This window comes from Lithobates pipiens, unplaced genomic scaffold (assembly GCF_037356315.1).
Source record: "Lithobates pipiens isolate NorthernLeopardFrog02 unplaced genomic scaffold, aLitPip1_a1.2 Scaffold_16, whole genome shotgun sequence".
Classification (NCBI taxonomy): domain Eukaryota; kingdom Metazoa; phylum Chordata; class Amphibia; order Anura; family Ranidae; genus Lithobates; species Lithobates pipiens.
The window spans coordinates 455,768,645-455,786,188 of NW_027507748.1; the positions used below are offsets into that span (position 1 = coordinate 455,768,645).

The window sequence follows — 17,544 nt, forward strand, 5'->3', positions numbered from 1 at the left end:
TACCTGGTATTTGTCGTTTAAGGGTGGGAACTAGTGCTGCCCTGGAAGACTTCTTAGAAAAAGTTACCAGGTATCTTCTCGAATCGTCTTCCAGGGCAGCATCCAAGAGGATGTATCAAGCAATACTTACTAGGGTGGGGAGAAAGAGTGGAGCACTTTGCGATGGTACAGAAGCTCGACCATGTCGCTGTCCTAAAAATCTGCTCCAGAGTTGCCCCTGCTTTTTCTGCGACCACGGTTGCCCAGGCTCTGGTTGTATGTGCTCTTATCCCGCCTGGAGGGGTGAGGTTTTGTGCCTCATAGGTCATCTGTATGGCCATTCGTATCCATTTGCTAATGGTATTTTTGGATTCCTGCTTCCCTTTATTAATTCCTGCATAGCGGAAAAAAAAAAGAAAAAAAAAGAGAAGTCGTTCTTCGCCAATCCTTCATTCTTTCAAGGTATGTTACGAGTGTGTTTCTTACATCTAGCTTGTTGTGTCTCTTTTTGCTGTCCATAGTTTTTGGGAGTGAAGGGATGATGATATTTTGGGTTCTATGGAACGTTGAAGAGACCTTGGGTAGAAAAGCCAGGTCTAGTAAGAGAATTATTTTGTCTATTTTTATCAGGCAGTATGGTTCTATCATGGCCGATACCAGGGCCACAAGAAGTGTCGTTTTTAGTTTGAGATTTTTGTCTGAGTTATCCTCCATCAGTTCGAATGGAGGAGAGAGAAACCCTCTAAGCACCGTGGACATGTCCCAAGTTGGGGTTCTATTCATTTTGTCGTTCTAGCTCTTTTAAGTGACGTTAGGAATCGCTTTATCAACGGATCCTCTGAACGTTTGGTGTCCATGAACGAGGAGAGTGCCGCCACTTGTACTTTCAGGGTGCTTTGGGAGATGTTTTTGTCTGCTCAATCAAATCCAGAATTGTTGGGATTATCCCTCTGTCGGGAATCAGTTTGTTTTTGTTCCAGGAGACAAACTTTTTACTCACATTCTCGTAGACTGTCCTAGTCACTGGTTTCTTGCCGTTTAGGATGGTTTTGATCACCTTGTTCTGAAGTCTTACCCTTTCAGTAACCAAGCCAAAAGCTTCAGTATTCTGTGGTTTGGATGGTTGACTGGGCCCTGTGACAGGAGATCTGGATGGTCTGCCAGCGTCAGTTGAGGTTGGATGCTGAGGTTCTTTAAGTGGCTGGACCATGCCCTTTGGGGCCAGTACGGTGCTATTAGTATCACCGTTGCTCTCTCTGCCTTTAGTTTTTTAATCACTGTTGGTATTATGGCAGTTGGAGGGAATGCATAACACAGCTGCCGTCCCCAGCATTAGCTGAAAGCATCTACTCCGCTGTTGCCATCTGTGGGATCTAGTGAGAAGAACGTTGGTGATTTTGCATTCGCTTTTGTGTTATTTGTGCAAAGGCTGTTTGGTTCAATGACCACTCTGTCTGTTCTATGGTTTTCCAGCTCAGGAAGCCTGCCAGCATGCTTCTTTCAGGTGGATGCCCAAATATTGATCTTATGTTTGTTTCTGCCCATAGCAGGAATTTTTCCGTCAGCCTCATCAAGCTTTGGGACTTTGACCCTCCTTGCCTGTTTAGGTATGCCACTGTTGTAGCGTTGTCCGATTTTACCTTTGTGTCTCTCCCTGTATCACTGGTTTAAATGCTTCCCCCACAGCTTTTAGAGCTCTCATGTTTGAGGAGGCTTGGGACCATCTGGAGTTCCATTTCCCCTGTGTGCAGAGGCCCTCCACATGTGCTGCCCAGCCTAGGGCGCTGCCATCGGTGGTGATCCTGACAGGGTCGGATTGAGCCCATCTGCACCCTTCCATGTATCAGAGCGGATTGACCCACCATTGGAGTGTTTTTTTTTACTGTGGTCAGAACAGAAATGGACTTGTCTAGGGACGAGTGGCTGCCATCCCACTATGACAGAATGTAATTCTGTAGAGGTCTCATGCGAATTTGCGTCCAGGTGATGGTTGAGATTGAAGACATCAGCAGTCCTAGCACTGCCATTCCTTGTCTGATAGTAATGGCATTGGTCCCTCTTACAGAGTTTACTGCCTGTGTGATTTATTTGTTCTTTTCTTCTGTTAGGAAGGTTTTGGTTAGTCTGGAGTCCAGTACATAGCCCAAGTACACAACTCTCTGGCTTGGTATCATCTGTGATTTTTCTGTATTCACTATCTACCCCAGGCTTTGTAGATAGGACATAATTGTGCGCAGGTTGTTCTCTAGGGTCTCTGCTGAATCTGCAAAGAACAGTAGATCTTCTAGGTATTTTATTATGCCAATGCCTTGTTGACCTTTTAGCGCTTCTGCCATTATCTTTGAGAAGATTCTGGGTGCCGAAGAGACGCCAAAAGGGAGAGTTGTATATTGCAGGTGTAGAGTGGTTGCTGGCCCTTGTATTGCGAACCACGGGAATTTTTGATGATCCTCCTTTATGGGGACATGTAGGTAGGCATCCTGTAGGTCTATCGTGGCCATAAATGTCCCCCATGTTAGGATATTTCTGATCGAGTAAATAGTCTCCATCCTGACTTTTTTGTATTTTATGCCCGTTGAGTGGCTTGAGGTTCAGTATGAGCTTGTCTGGCGGTTTTTTCTTTGCAAAAATATGGGAATAAAACCCTGTTTATTCCTCTTCTTGAGGTACATGGCAAATCACTTTCTGATCTAGTAGATTTTCCAGGGACTCTAAAAAAGCCTTTGCACTACATCCTTTGGTAGTATGGTTACTAGGTACTTGGTTGGGGGGGGTGGGTGGAAAATTATATTGCATAGCCCTCTTATGGTGTGCATGATGAATTTGTTTTTCGCTACTTCCATCCATTGGTGAGAAAAAGCTGCAAGTCTCCCCCCCCCCCCCCCCCCCCCCCCGCCGAAGACTGTCATTGTTTTTTGTTCTTTGGGTTAGGAGGCTTGAGGATGAATTCACCCTTGCCTATTTTGTTTTGTTGTCCCCAGTGCTTCTTTGCTCCCGGCTTGTTGCGCTTTTTGAATTGCCGAAAGGGCGCTTTCTCTTGCTTCTTTTTGGTTTGGGGAAAACCCTTGTTCTTTGCTGCAGTCCTATCTAGCATTGTTTCTAGTTCAGGCCCGAATAGCAAATCTCCAGTGAATGGAATTCCACACAGTCTGTTCTTGGGAGGAATATCGCCTTCCCAGGACTTCAGCCACAGGGCTCTTCGGGCTGAGTTGACTAGTGCTATGGCCCTTGAAGATATTCTCATGGTTTCAGCTGAGGCATCTGCTAGAAAAGCAGCCGCTCTGGTTAGTGTAGGGATGGTTCTTCCTAATTATTCTCTAGATGTGCCAGTAATTCTGGTAGCTGGGCTGGGCCGACCCCTCTGTGGGTGGTGAAATCTCAAGTAGAGCAAGTTTGCTAATATTTGCTGCTCCTGCTTGCCCTCCCAAGGCCTGCTGGGATGGATGGGATGCTGGCAGGAGGTCTCCTGCAACAAGCACAGAGACAAGTAAAACAATATACGTTTCTTTGCAGCTGCTGTGGGTCCAGAGGAAACACAAACAACTGAGAAACGCAGGCAAGACTGTGGACAATGGTGGACTAATGCGTTTCCTGTTTCAGGCAGGAGCAGCCTATCTCTTGGATGCTGCTCTGGAAGACAATTCGAGAAAAAAAAAATATTCCCAGCTTTGAACATCTCACAGATGTCAGAAACCATGAAACAGGCTGAGACAGAAGTACAATCAAATCACACTAGTTTATTAACCACCTCCCGCCCGCCCTATAGCTGAATGACGGCCGTAGAGCAGGCGGGTTCCTTTGCCTGGCCATCCCTGGACGGCCTTGTGTTTACTTCCGCAATGTGCGCCGCCGGGGGCGCGCATCGCGGAAGTTATGTATTCGCCGTGTCTCCCGGAGACAGGCAAATACAGATCGCCGTGAACGGCCAATCAAAGCGGCCGTTCACAGCGCGATCGCAGCTGCCAATGGGAGATGATCTCAAATGTAAACATATGAGATCATCTCCCATTGCCGTGTCTCTCCCTCCTCACACAAAGACAGCGTGTGAGGAGAGAGAGGATCTGTAAGTCAGCCCCAGTGCCATCTGTCAGCCCCAGTGCCATCTGTCAGCCCCAGTGCCGCCAGTGCCACCTGCCAGCGCCAGTGCCACCTGCCGTCAGCCCCAGTGCCTGCCGTCAGCCCCAGTGCTGCCAGTGCCACCTGCCAGCGCCAGTGCCACCTGCCGTCAGCCCCAGTGCCTGCCATCAGCCCCAGTGCCGCCAGTGCCACCTGCCAGCGCCACCTGCCGTCAGCCCCAGTGCCGCCAGTGCCACCTGCCAGCGCCACCTGCCGTCAGCCCCAGTGCCACCTGCCAGTGCCACCTGCCAGCCCCAGTGCCACCTGCCAGCCCCAGTGCCACCTGCCAGCCCCAGTGCCGTCAGTGCCGCCAGTGCCACCTGCCAGTGCCGCCAGCCCCAGTGCCACGTGCCAGCCCCAGTGCCACGTGCCAGCCCCAGTGCCACGTGCCAGCCCCAGTGCCATCCGTCAGCCCCAGTGCCATCCGTCAGCCCCAGTGCCATCCGTCAGCCCCAGTGCCACCTGCCAGTGCCATCAGTCAGTGCCAGTGCCACCTGCCAGCGCCATTTGCCAGAGCAATTAGCCAGAGCAAATAGCCAGCCCCATCTGCCTCCACGTGGAGTCAGTGCCACGTGGGGTCAGTGCCACGTGGGGTCAGTGCCACGTGGGGTCACTTTGTGGGCATTTCCATTGTCCTGGTGCTCCAGGGCCTTCAAAAATGTAATAGGTGGTTGAGAAATGAAATGTGTAATTTATGCTCCTAGAACGCCTGATGGTGCTATTTCAATATTGGGCCTCTGTATGTGGCCAGGCTGTGTAAAAATCTCACACATTTGGTATCGTAATACTCAGAAGGAGTAGCAGAACGTATTTTGGGGTGTCATTTGTGGTATACACATGCCATGTGAGAGAAATAACCTATTACATTGAAAATTTTGTGAGAAAAAAAAATAAAAATAAAAAAAAATCTTAATTTTGCAAAGAATTGTGGGAAAAATATGACAACATCAAAAACCTCACCATGCATCTTAGTAAATACCTTGGAATGTCTACTTTCAAAAAAGGGGTCATTTGGGGGGTATTTGTACTTTCCTGACTTGTTCGGGTCGCAAGAAATGAGATAGGCCACCAGTACATCAGGTGTGATCAATTTTGTGCGATTCGCATCACAGCTTGTAGACTCTCTAACTTTCACAAAGACCAAATAATATCCACTAATTTGGGTTATTTTTACCAAAGATATGTAGCCGTATAAATTGTGGCCAAAATTTATGAAAAAAAAAAAATATATAATTTGCAAAATTTTATCACAGAAACAAAGAAATATGCGTTTTTTTTCAAAATTTTCGGTCTTTTTTCATTTATAGCACAAAAAATAAAAACCCCAGAGGTGATCAAATACCACCAAAAGAAAGCTCTATTTGTGGGAAAAAAAGGACACAAAATTCATTTGGGTACAGTGTTGCATGACTGAGTAATTGTCATTCAAAGTGTGAGAGCACCAAAAGCTGAAAATTGGTCTGGTCAGGAAGGGTGTTTAAGTGCCCAGTAAGCAAGTGGTTAATAAAAATAAAAAAAGGTAAATAGAAAAAAGCGTAGTCAAGCATAGCCAGAGTCTAGTAGCCAGATCGGGTAGTCAGCCAGTCCAAAGTTCATTAACCAGATCGGGAAATCAGCCAGGCCAGAAGTCAGGGATCCAGGGAGAGCAACTGCAAGCAGGATAAGAAGCCAGGAGGGATGTCAGCAAGCCAGTCTTGAAACAAACAGCAGGCGATGGTTCCTTGTGATGTGACCAACGTGAAGGCAAGGGAAAAGTGAGTTGGAAGGCTTTAAATAGGCAGGTCAGACGAGCATCATTGGGAACTGTGGAAAGAGAAGAGAGCTGGCAATTAGCCGACAGCTGAGCGGCCAGCCCAGAGGAGGAAGGGCTAAGCCAGCCCTGACAACGGAGCACTGTTCAATCCATCATCTGAAAATCGAAAGGAGTACAGCACAAGTGCAAACCTACCAACACATGGCCTCCCACCTAAACTAACAGGCCGGGCAAAGAGCGCATTAATCAGAGAAGCAGCCAAGAGGCCCATGGTGACTCTGGAGGAGCTGCAGAGATACACAGCTCAGGTGGTAGACTATCTGGCCATTATGGAAGAGTGGTAAGAAGAAAGCCAAAAGAAGTCCCATTTGCAGTTTGCAAGAAGCCATGTGGGGGACACAGCAAACGTGGAAGAAGGTGCTCTGGTCAGAGGAGACCAAAATTTTACTTTTTGGCCTAAAAGCAAAAGGCTATGTGTGTCAGAAAACTAACACTGCACATCACCCTAAACACACCGTTCCCCACCGTGAAACATAGCGATTGCAGAACCATGTTGTGAGGATGTTTTTCAGTGGGGACAGGGAAGCTAGTCAGAGTTGATGGGCAGATGGATGGAGCCAAATACAGGGCAATCTTAGAAGAAAACCTGTTAGAGTCTGCAAGACTTGAAACGGGGCAGGGGGGTTCACCTAGCAGCAGGACAACAACCCTAAACATACAGCCATAGCTACAATGGAATGGTTTAGATCAAAGCATATTCATGTGTTAGAATGGCCCAGTCAAAATTCAGACCTAAATTCAATTGAGAATCTGTGGCAAGACTTGAAACTTGCTGTTCACAGACACTCTCCACCCAATCACAGACAGAGCTTGAGCTAAGTTGCAAAGAAGAATGGGCAAAAATGTCACTCTAGATGTGCAAAGCTGGTAGAGACACCCCCAAAAAGACTTGCAGCTGTAATTGCAGTGAAAGGTGGTTCTACAAAGTATTGACTCAGGGGGGCTCAATACAAATGCACCCCACACTTTTCATATTTACTTGAAAAAAAAAACACATTTATAATTTTCCTTCCACTTCACAATTATGTGGCACTTTGTGTTGGTCTATCGCATAAAATCCCAATAAAATACATTTACGTTTTTGGTTGTAACATGGAAACATTTCAAGGGGTAGAAATGCATTTTCAAGCACTGTAGGTGTTAAAGTGTTAATAAACCAAGGACCCCGCATTCACAATATCTGGTCTCCCCCAGGACATGGAAACGCAATAGTTTTAGTAAATATAAACTGCTGAATACCTTTTCTAATCAGCAGTATATAGCAGACTTGTGACTTCTATCATTGTCTGGTTAAAGCTTGTAGGAGGAGATTTCATTCTCCCTTGATTGTCCTATGAGGCTGCAGGACCCCTGACCCTCTGTCTGGACAGTGCCGATGGGTGGGTGCATGTGATCAGCACGGGGCCAAAGAAAAAAAAAACTCTATAGCAATACACACCAAACTGAACATGTGCAGCTTGTCCCCAAGGCTCTGTTCTATCAGATGGATTGGGACAGTGAAAAAAGGGAAGGAACAGAGAAGACAAGATCAATCAGGCTTTTTAAACAATACAGAGGATTAACCCCTATTGTTCCACAGTGAGTATAACAAGCATGCTTTACTGCATACACAGACTGATTTTACTGTTGTGGGTTTAGTAACACTTTAGGAGGTGATGGGGAACAGTTTTCAAACGAGTGAAGATTAGCCCAGAATTCTACTTTAAAGCGGTTCTGCACCTTAAAGAAAAAAAAAAAAAAAAAAAAAAATTAAAAGCCAGCAGCTACAAATATTGCAGCTGCTGACTTTTAATAAATTGATACTTACCTGTCCCAGGGTCCAGTGACCTCGGCGGCAGAGGACGAGCAATCGCTCATCTCTCTGCTGCCCCTGCCGCCATCCTCTGTCAGGGAATCGGGAAGTGAAGTGTTGCGGCTTCACTGCCCGGTTCCCTACTGCGCATGCGCAAGTCGCGCGTCTCTTCTGGTCCCCGCTGTGTCCTGGGAACTGTGCGTTTCCCAGAACACAAAGGGGGGGGGGGGCATCTGCGGCGGTCTGCGCCAGTCTGTCCCGGAAGTAGGTGTAGATACCTGGATTATCCAGGTAACTGCACCCCCCTCCCCCTGAAAGGTGCCGATTGTGGCACCGGAGGGGGGGGGGGAGATCAGATGAGCGGAACTTCCACTTTAGGGTGGAGAACCGCTTTAAGGTTTGTTATGTAAACCTGGTTTACTATGTAGACTATATATTCAAATTCCTGCATAAGCTCAGTTGTGACTGGTTCTCTTGCATAAAACAAATCATAGTTTCTAGAAATGTCAACAGACAAAATGTCCCCCCCCCCCCCCCCATACATCTATCAGAAAGTATCACATGTGTATGTGACTCTCACATGATCAAACAATCTTTATGGAAACATAGAAAGCAATGAAAGATAAAAGGGTACAAAAAATGATCTGATTTCCTTTTACAGACCACAGTATTATTTCACAAGCTTTCAGGGCTTTGATTGTGGTCTTCCACCAAGGACAGCCAAAAAAAGTCAACGTTTCGCACAGCAATTTGAGCAAGAACTGTTTATGTTTTTATGACATTTGAGTGGTGGACTTTCAGCACAAACCTTGAGATAGTGCATAGTATTTCCCAGTCTATGTAGCAAGCAATCAACATTTTCTTTTTTTTTTTTTTTTTACTGTTCTGCTACTTATCCCCTTCCCGCCGAGTGCACGCAGATGTGCGTACTCTGCTTTCAGAGTGTTATAACGGGATAATGCCCAAAGCTGCAGGCATCATCCCGGTACCATTGTTTAGAGGCAGCGATCAGCATTCCAGGGATAACAACCGCTTGGCTGTTATCCCGGAGGAGCAGGAGGGGATGTCCCCCCACCGCTCAAATCACATGTGAGGTATCGCCGCGATCGTCAGAGCGAGAGCAATAATTCTAGTATTAGACCTCCTCTGTAACTCTAACCTGGTAACCGTAAAAAAAATTTAAAGCATTGCCTATGGAGATTTTTAGGTACCGTAGTTTGTCACCATTCCACAAGTGCATGCCATTATAAAGCGTGACATGTTTGGTATCCATTTACTCTGCGTCACATCATCTTTCACATTATACAAAAAAATTGGGCTAACTTTACTGTTTCGTTTTTTTTTTAAATTCATGAATATGTCCCTTTTCCCCAAAAAAAAGTTTAAAACACCGCTGCACAAATACCGTGTGACAATACCGTGTAAAATATTGCAACAATTGCCATTTTATTATCTAGATTCTCTGCTATATATATATATATATATAAAAAATATACAGACTTTAACTTGTAAATTCCAAATGTCAGAAATAGGCTTATAGTCATGAAAGGGTTACAGTATAACTAAAAGGGAAAACTTTTTTTTTTAGATTTGGACAGAGTAGAGATAAATTAGAACACCTCATTTTTCATTGCTGTCTGTGCCCCGTTAAGGAGTATCACCCCCTCTATTTGTCCTGTTTACCGTTATCATTGAAAGTAATCCCCAGAAAATAGAGGGGAAATGTTCCATTGGGGACACTAGTTCTGGTGACCTAGGGGTCCCCAAGGGATTCCCTTAATTTGCAGAGATTTCCTCTCACTTCTTGTTTGGCTATGGGACAGGAAGAGAAGGGAAATCTCTGTAATGGGACACTGATGGCGAAAATAAACAGGGGCTACTATCCTCCCTTGCTCGATCCTCTTGCTCAGGGGTGGCCAACCCGCGGCTCTCAAGCCGCATGCGGCTCTTTGATCGGTTTCCTGCGGCTCTTCGGGCTGGTTCGGGCTGTTTCATTGCAGTGACAGGCAGCCCGAGTCTCTGCACTCCTCCGCTCCTCCCACACATCAACAGCCAATCAGCGTGTAGTGTCCCCAGCCCGCCACATTTGAATACATAGGCGCTGGAGTGAGGCTGAAGGGGGGCAGAGGAAGGAGAAACACGCTGTATCTGAAGCCGATGAGATACAAAAAGGTATGGTCACAAGTGTGCAGGTTACTGATCTGTCCTCCCTTCTCCCTCTGTCTTGCTCTGTACTTTTTTTTTTTTTTTTTTTTAATAACGTTTCACCTGAACACTGATAAGATCTGCTCAGCACATTGTCAGTCTGTTGATAGTGTGACACACGGCTGGCTGTTAACCATTTCAGCTTCTTTTCACTTATTTATCCAGAGCTGTGTGTGTGCTGCATGCTTTCTGTGATGTTTTTTGGAAGAATTTACTGCTAGTTCAGGCTAGAAGACCCATTAACTGTTTATTGTTATCCTGACCAGTTCACTGTTTGTAAGACAATTTGTATTTTGGAAATTAGATGAGCTGCTGTCTTCTGTCACATGGATGTACTTTCAAAGGAAAATTACTGACCTGTGGTCTTTGTAGTGTTAAAACAGTGTGTGACATTTACAATAAATCCAGCTGAGCAAAAGTATGTGTGTATGAGGAAGGGATGGGGTGATGTTCATGTGTGCCCATGCGTATGATGTGGCTCTTTGCGGTAACTCGGTAAAAAATGTGGCTCTTGGTCTTCGTCTGGTTGGCCACCCCTGCTCTTGCTTTTTATAAAATAAAATAAAAATTGAGCCTATAGTCCTACTTTAACCTTTTCCCATCCGCACTATAGCCGTATGATGGCTACAGCGCAGACCTACTTTGCCGGGAGGGCGCCAATAGACGTTCTACGGCGCTAGCCTGTGTGTGCTCTGATTAGCGAGTCTATGAGACTCAGCTGATCACAGATCGGAGTAAGGAGTCGATCCCGACCCATTACCAGGTGATCAGCTGTCAGCCAATGGCAGCTGATCATGTGATGTAAACAGAGCCGGTAATCGGCTATTTTTTCTCCTCACACTAACAGCGTGAGGAGAAAAAAAAAAGCTGATCAACGGTGGCTGTGAGAGGGACATTCCCGATCCTGGAGATGCTCTGCAGACTCATCTGTGCCCACCTGTGCCACCTACCAGTGCCCATCAGCGCCAACTACCAGTGTCCACAGTGCTACCTATAAATGTCACCAATCAGTGCCTCATCACCAGTGCTCCTATCAATCTCACCTACCAGTGCCCACCTTATTTGTGCCCATCAGTGCAGCACATCAAGGCCGATCATTGCAGCCTATCATTGCCAATCAGTGCAACCTCATCAGCGAATATTAACGAAGGAGAATAATTACCTGTTTGCAAAATTTTATAACACACTATGAAATATTGTTTGTCTTTTTTTTGTTTATTTAGCAAAAACTAAAAACCCAAGAGGTGATTAAATACCACCAAAAGAAAGCTCCATTTGTGTGGAAAATATGATAAAAATGACAAAAATTTAATTGAAGTAAAGTGTTGCATGACTGCGCATTGTCATTCAAAGTGCGACAGCGTTGAAAGCTAAAAATTGGTCTGGGCAAGAGGGGGGTTTAAGTGCCCAGTAAGCAAGTGGTTAAAGATTGGGCTTTTGCAGGATCTGAATGAGATCTTAAATACTAATACATGTGCATGATTACCTAGAAAACAATATTCACTTGCCCTTAAAACCTTGTGTAACGGAATGTCCCACACTCCGCTTGAGTGCTTTCGTCATATACTGCTTCCTCCCAGACTGAATATAGATATCAGATATTCCAATTGCTTACAAGCACAAAACAAGACGATACTTGTTTAGCTGCTGAACATGGACTAATTTCAGATGACACACAAATATATACAGCAGAATAACAATAAGAACTGTAACCAGAAACCCAATTAACATGAGCCAATTAACGAATCCCTTAAAGCAGCCTCCGTGCCCTCCTGAGCATTGTTATGATTAATCAGGATTTCACTACAGGTCAGACTTGTTGTCACCGAGCTTCACACAGTAATATAAAACACAGGGCACCTTCTCATAATAGCAGGAGCTAATTACAATTAAAGTGGTTGTAAACCCTTACAAACCACTTTGACCTACAGGTAAGCCTAGATTAAGGCTTACCTGTAGGTCCAAGAAATATCTCCTAAACCTATACGGTTTAGGAGATATTTTCCCAAAGACAGGCACCGCTGTCTACAGCGCATGCGCCGTAGACATCGGCGCGCAGGCGCACTGAGCGCGGCATTTCCAACAACGGAGCTGCCGCGCGTGTCGGCTCCCGTGCGCATGCGCGGGAGTGACGTCATCGCGGCTCCGCCGAATGACACCGGCGGAGCTGCGAGACCCCACCGAAAAGATGGATGCGACCGGACTACAGGGGACAGCGGTGACTTTGCTGGCTCCTGTGTCAGGTAAGTGACACATAATGGACTACTATGCGATGCATAGTAGTCCATTATGCTTTGCCTTTGCAGGGAATGAAAGAGGAAGTAAACCCATCAGGGTTTACTTCCTCTTTAAAGTGGTTGTAAACCCATCTGGAAAGAAAAAAAAAAAAAAAAGCAACCTGCAAGGCAAAGGCATAATGAGCTAGTATGCATAGCATACTAGCTCATTATAAATAACTTACCTGAGGATGAAGCCCCCGAAGCGGTCCTCCGTCTTCATGTCTGCCGCTGCCATGGATCCCGGAGTGACTTCCGGGTCTCACTGCCCCGGCGCTGTGATTCACCGGAGCAGCGATGACGTCACTCCCGCGCATGCGCACGGGAGCCGACACTCGCGGCATATCGCCGCAATCTGTCGTGCGCCGTAGACAGCAGTGTCTGTCTTTTGTAAATATCTCCTAAACCGTATAGGTTTAGGAGATATTTCTTGGACCTACAGGTAAGCCTTAATCTAGGCTTACCTGTAGGTCAAAGTGGTTTGTAAGGGTTTACAACCACTTTAACAATACCATCAGTGATCTCTCCCCCTCCTCAGCCTAGTAGGCAACAAACTATAGTAGGAGTAGACTGTCCGGCTCCTACCCAGTTCTAGAGGCCATTGTGATCAGCTCTCTCAACTAACATGTTTAGTTCAGAATCAAACACAGAATAGTCTTTACATATATCCTGGGAAATATTGTGGATAAATATTACTGTCCCCTTTTAAGTAATCCAAGACATATTTTCTCAGTCACTATTGAGAATATGGCATATACAGGGTTCCTAGAGTCTGTGTGTCTTGCAGGGGAAATGGACCTGAATCTAAAGTAGACCTCAAGGGTCCCCAGGCACACAGCTTACAAAGAGCACCGTTCCCCCAAATGCCCATAATCTGCAAGCAAGAGGCCAGCATTCATTCCCCTCCAAAAGCCTCTGTCCCCGGTAAGTCTTTCACATTTCTCCCCCATCAAAATTTGACTAACAAGGTCCCAGAACTTCACCTGGTGTGGACATGCGTTAGGCAGAGTGAATTCACAGTCTGTCCGCATGATCTCCTTTCTTGGCTGCAAGGAATAGCTAACCTCAGTAGGTGTGGGGCAGAGGTCATTGACTCTCTGTCTGGCTGTCAGCACTTACCATTCCATGGCTTGGCCTGTTGAAGGGCAGAGGAGCCCACTGCCCCAGTTCCCTGAAGCTAAGAAACTGTAGGCGGTAGACAGAGGCCAGGGATTCAGCTGGGAGTAGCAGCTTCACTACATCAGCTTGTCGCTGGAGAGAGGGGCTGATTGAACAGCTCCATGGATCGCCACAGTTGTTGCCAGTGCTGGGCAGAGGTTGGTAGCACTCTGCCCTGTTGCCAGCACTTCAGCTGGGGACTCCAAATCCTCTGCTCTGGCTAACTGTTGTGGCAGGAGGCTGGATTCCTCCACTCCAAAACTGTGTAGCTGCCCTTGGGGAGGGGAGCTGGCTGCTTCCTGTTCTGTTACCTAATCTAGCTGCTGGGACGACAGGTCTCTGGTACGGTCTCCCAGGTGCACGGATCTTTGCTGGGGAGGAAAGATCGCTTCCTCCACCCTGGCCAACTGTTGGGATGGGACGACAAACACCTCCTCTCCCTTCTCCCCCTGTATCTGCTGCTGGGAAGTGATTGTCACCTTCTCACCCCGAGACCTCGGAACTGCCACAGGCGTGGGGAAGAGATCTTGAACCCTTCGTCTGGTAACCATCGCTTCAGCTGGGGAAGTTCCTTGCAACTCCACAGTTACTGCTGTTGGTGCTGGGCAGAGCACAGTGAACTTTGGCCCCGATACCAGCTCTTCTCCTGGAGGCTCATCAGGTTGTTCTTCCTCAGCAAAAAAGTCTATAAAATCCCCTGTCTCTGCAACTGGTGTCTGGGGATAGAGGTTCACAATCTCCTGTCCATGGAACCCAGAAGATGCTATCAGTGGGCAGAGGTTAGCACAGCTCTGCCCTGATGTCAGCACTTCAGCCTCGGGTGAGTCTGCCACACCTTGTTTGTGTGGAAGGAAGAATTTTTTATTTTTTTTGATTTTTTTTATAAACCTGCTGGCCAAGCAGAGAAAAAAAAATAAAAAAAATAAAAATAAAACAGCGTCCCTCAGAGTTTAGTCAAACAAGAACAACCACACTCTGATCGAAATTCAACCCAATGTGTGAAAGTAGCCATTCTCCCATCATAACAATATCACAAAGAGAACTATGAGGAATGGAAATGGCTACAGTCCTTGGTGTTTGATGCTGGTATGTTAACTTATGGGCTGGGAGACAGGATGTTATCACAATGAAATCAGGTAGTTGACAAAAGATCAAACGCTAGACGGATATCAATTCTGACTCTTAGCTCCATGAATCATCCTCAGGCACGGTGTTAATTTCTAAAGAGGTGGCAATACCGTTCCTTTATATTTTATATCAGGGCTCGACAAAACCCAGGTCTCCATGACAACTAGAAATTGCGTCCTGGTGCTTGGACTTTTGTCAGCTCAATTACTGTTGGTACCAGTAGTAGGGAGGCATAATTCCAATCACTCGAAGCCTGGGACATGTAGTTCCATGCCCCAAGCAATTTACAAAGCCGCGCAGCTGTCTGAATGCTTCCACACACCCTGTGTGCTCCCCCAATGCCAGGCTCGGGATTGGCATAGTGGGTATCAATAGGTAGAGGGGAGGAAGCAGAGCGGACACAGCTGCTCTACTCCCCTTCTTGTTGCGGTCCTGAAAGTGGCGCTTACGACGTCACTTCTGGGTCCCCGTTGACAGTCCCCCCCCCCCCCATCAAGACCAGGAAAGAATGTAATGCAGTGCAATGTGCATTGCTTTACATTACATTCAGTGGAGCACAGGGGAGACACTGAATTAAATTTTAGTAATAGGGTTTAGTTAATATACATGGAATTGATGCAATAGGAGAATGCCATTTGTTCTCTGCACTCAATTTTAATGTTGCTGATGATCTAGTGAACACTTATGGAAGGTATACAAGACTTACTCACCATGATTCCCAGCTTCTGATGATGTCCGTTTTGATGACGAAACGTGTCAAGCTAGGACGCACGGTGCATTGTGCAGGGATCTAGGTGGAACGCACGTTTATACACCTGAGCCTTTTTTATGGTTTATTTGGTGTTACGGATGCCTGTACAAGAGGAGTTTGCATAAATTCCTGTTGGAAACTGTACCTGTTTTAAGGCTTTTAACCGCTTGCTGACCGCTGCACAGTGGTGTAGTGGTTAGCACTCTCACCTAGCAGCAAAAAGGGTCGCTGGTTCAAATCCCAACCACGACACTACCTGCCTGGAGTTTGCATGTTCTCCCTGTGCCTGCGTGGGTTTCCTCCGGGTACTCCGGTTTCCTCCCACAATCCAAAGACATGCAGTTAGGTTAATTGGCTTCTGTCCAAAATTGGCCCTAGTATATGAATGGGGACCTTGGATTGTGGGCTCCTTGAGGGTAGGGACTGATTTGAGTGTTCAATGTACAGGGATAGGGGCAATTATAGACACTCACTCAGGTTGAACTGGATGGACTGGTGTCTTTATTCAACCTTACTAACTATGAAACTATGAAACCCGCGGACTTGACTGGTGCTGGAATACCTGCGATCGTGTCATGGAGCTGAAGAACGGGGATGTAAAAAGCATCTCCCTGTTCTGCCTAGTGACAGGACACGGATCGTCTGCTCCATCATCGGGCGCAGCGATCAGTGTCATGTCATTGCTAGCCCATCCCCCAGACAGTTAAAAACACTCCTCCAGGACACACTTAACCCCTCCCCACCCCCTAGTGGTTAACCCCTTCACTGCCAGTGACATTTTTACAGTAATCAATGCAATTTTATAGTATTGATTGCTGTATTAATGCCAATGGTCCCAAAAATGTGTCAAAATTGCCTGATGTGTCCGCAATAATGTTGCAGTCACAATAAAAAATAAATTGATAAATAGCTGCCATTACTAGTAAAAAAAAAAAAAAATTATTAATAAAAACGCCATAAAACGATCCCCTATTTGGTATACGCTATAACTTTTGCGCAAACCAATCAATAAACGCTTATTGTGATTTTTTTTATTTTTTTTTTAACCAAAAATATGTAGAACACATATTGGCCTAAACTGAGGGAAATTTATATATTTATATATATATATATATATATATATATATATATATATATATATATATATATATATATTTTTTTTTTTTTGGGGGGGGATAATATTTATTATAGCAAAAAGTAAAAAATAATGCGTTTTTTTTTTTTCAAAATTGTCGCTATTTTTTTTGTTTACAGCACAAAAAATAAAACCCGCAGGGGTGATCAAATACCACCAAAGGAAAGCTCTATTTGTGGGGGAAATAAAAAAGGACGTCAATTTTGTTTGGGAGCTACATTGCACGACCACGCAATTGTCAGTTAAATCGACGCAGTGCCAAATCACAAAAAGTGCTCTGGTTAGGAAGGGGGTAAATCCTTCCCGGGGTTGAAGTGCTTAAATAAAGAGTAAAAACTGTTTTACGCTATGCGGTGCCGGTTTCTCTTTGATTGCCATGAGGTCTACCCTTAGATTTATTGAATGCAGCAAAGGGACTACGATTGGAGCTGGTTTGTGGATTCTTTGGTCACTGAGCCAGCTAAAAAAAAAAAAAAAAAAAAAGGACCAAAAATTTTGAAAAAAAATTTTTTCTTACTTTCGGTCAGTCAATTTTGTAAATAAGTAATTTTTCAACTTCACTGATGTGTGCTGATGAGGCAGCACTGATGGGCACCAATAAGCTGCACTTATGGGCACTGATAGGAAGCACTAATGAGGAGGCACTTCTGAGCACTGATAAGAATGCCCATTAGTGCTTCCTAGGTGGCACTGATAGGAAGCACTAATGGGCGTTCTTAGGTGGCACTGATGAGGAGACACTTCTGCGCACTGATTGCTGGCACTGGTGGCGCTTTAGTGTAATCAGATGTCCCCTGGGAGGAGATGCCGCTGTTCGGCTCCATCAGTGTGAGGGAATGCACACCAATTACCGGCATTTACATGTTTACATGTGACCGGTTGCTTATGAACACGCCAATCACATGGTGAAGATCGGGGGTCATCCTAACAACATGGTGCAGCGATGTGAGAGCAAGCATTCTGGGGTGACGTCAGCAGAGCGAGAGGTGATTTGACGGTGGGCAGCAAGCGGTTAAGATGAAAAACCTTCCGCCTTTAAAGCCACTTTAAACCGTGAAAATAAGAGCTAGAAGCTGATTGGTTGCCATGCACAATTGCTCCAGATTCTCTGCCCCAGTGTTTGTGAATCCCCCTGAAAATGGCCATTGAATGAAGAGCTGTCCATATAATACGTGTCTGTTGTTAGTATGT

General features: G+C 45.8%; 1 protein-coding gene across 5 annotated transcripts in view; it reads right to left on the reverse strand.

Annotated features, from left to right (window-relative positions):
* The window catches only part of SLC9D1 (solute carrier family 9 member D1), a 109,190-nt gene that overhangs the window by 91,111 nt on the left and 535 nt on the right, over positions 1–17,544 (reverse strand). The gene's annotated exons all lie outside the window — the stretch shown is intronic.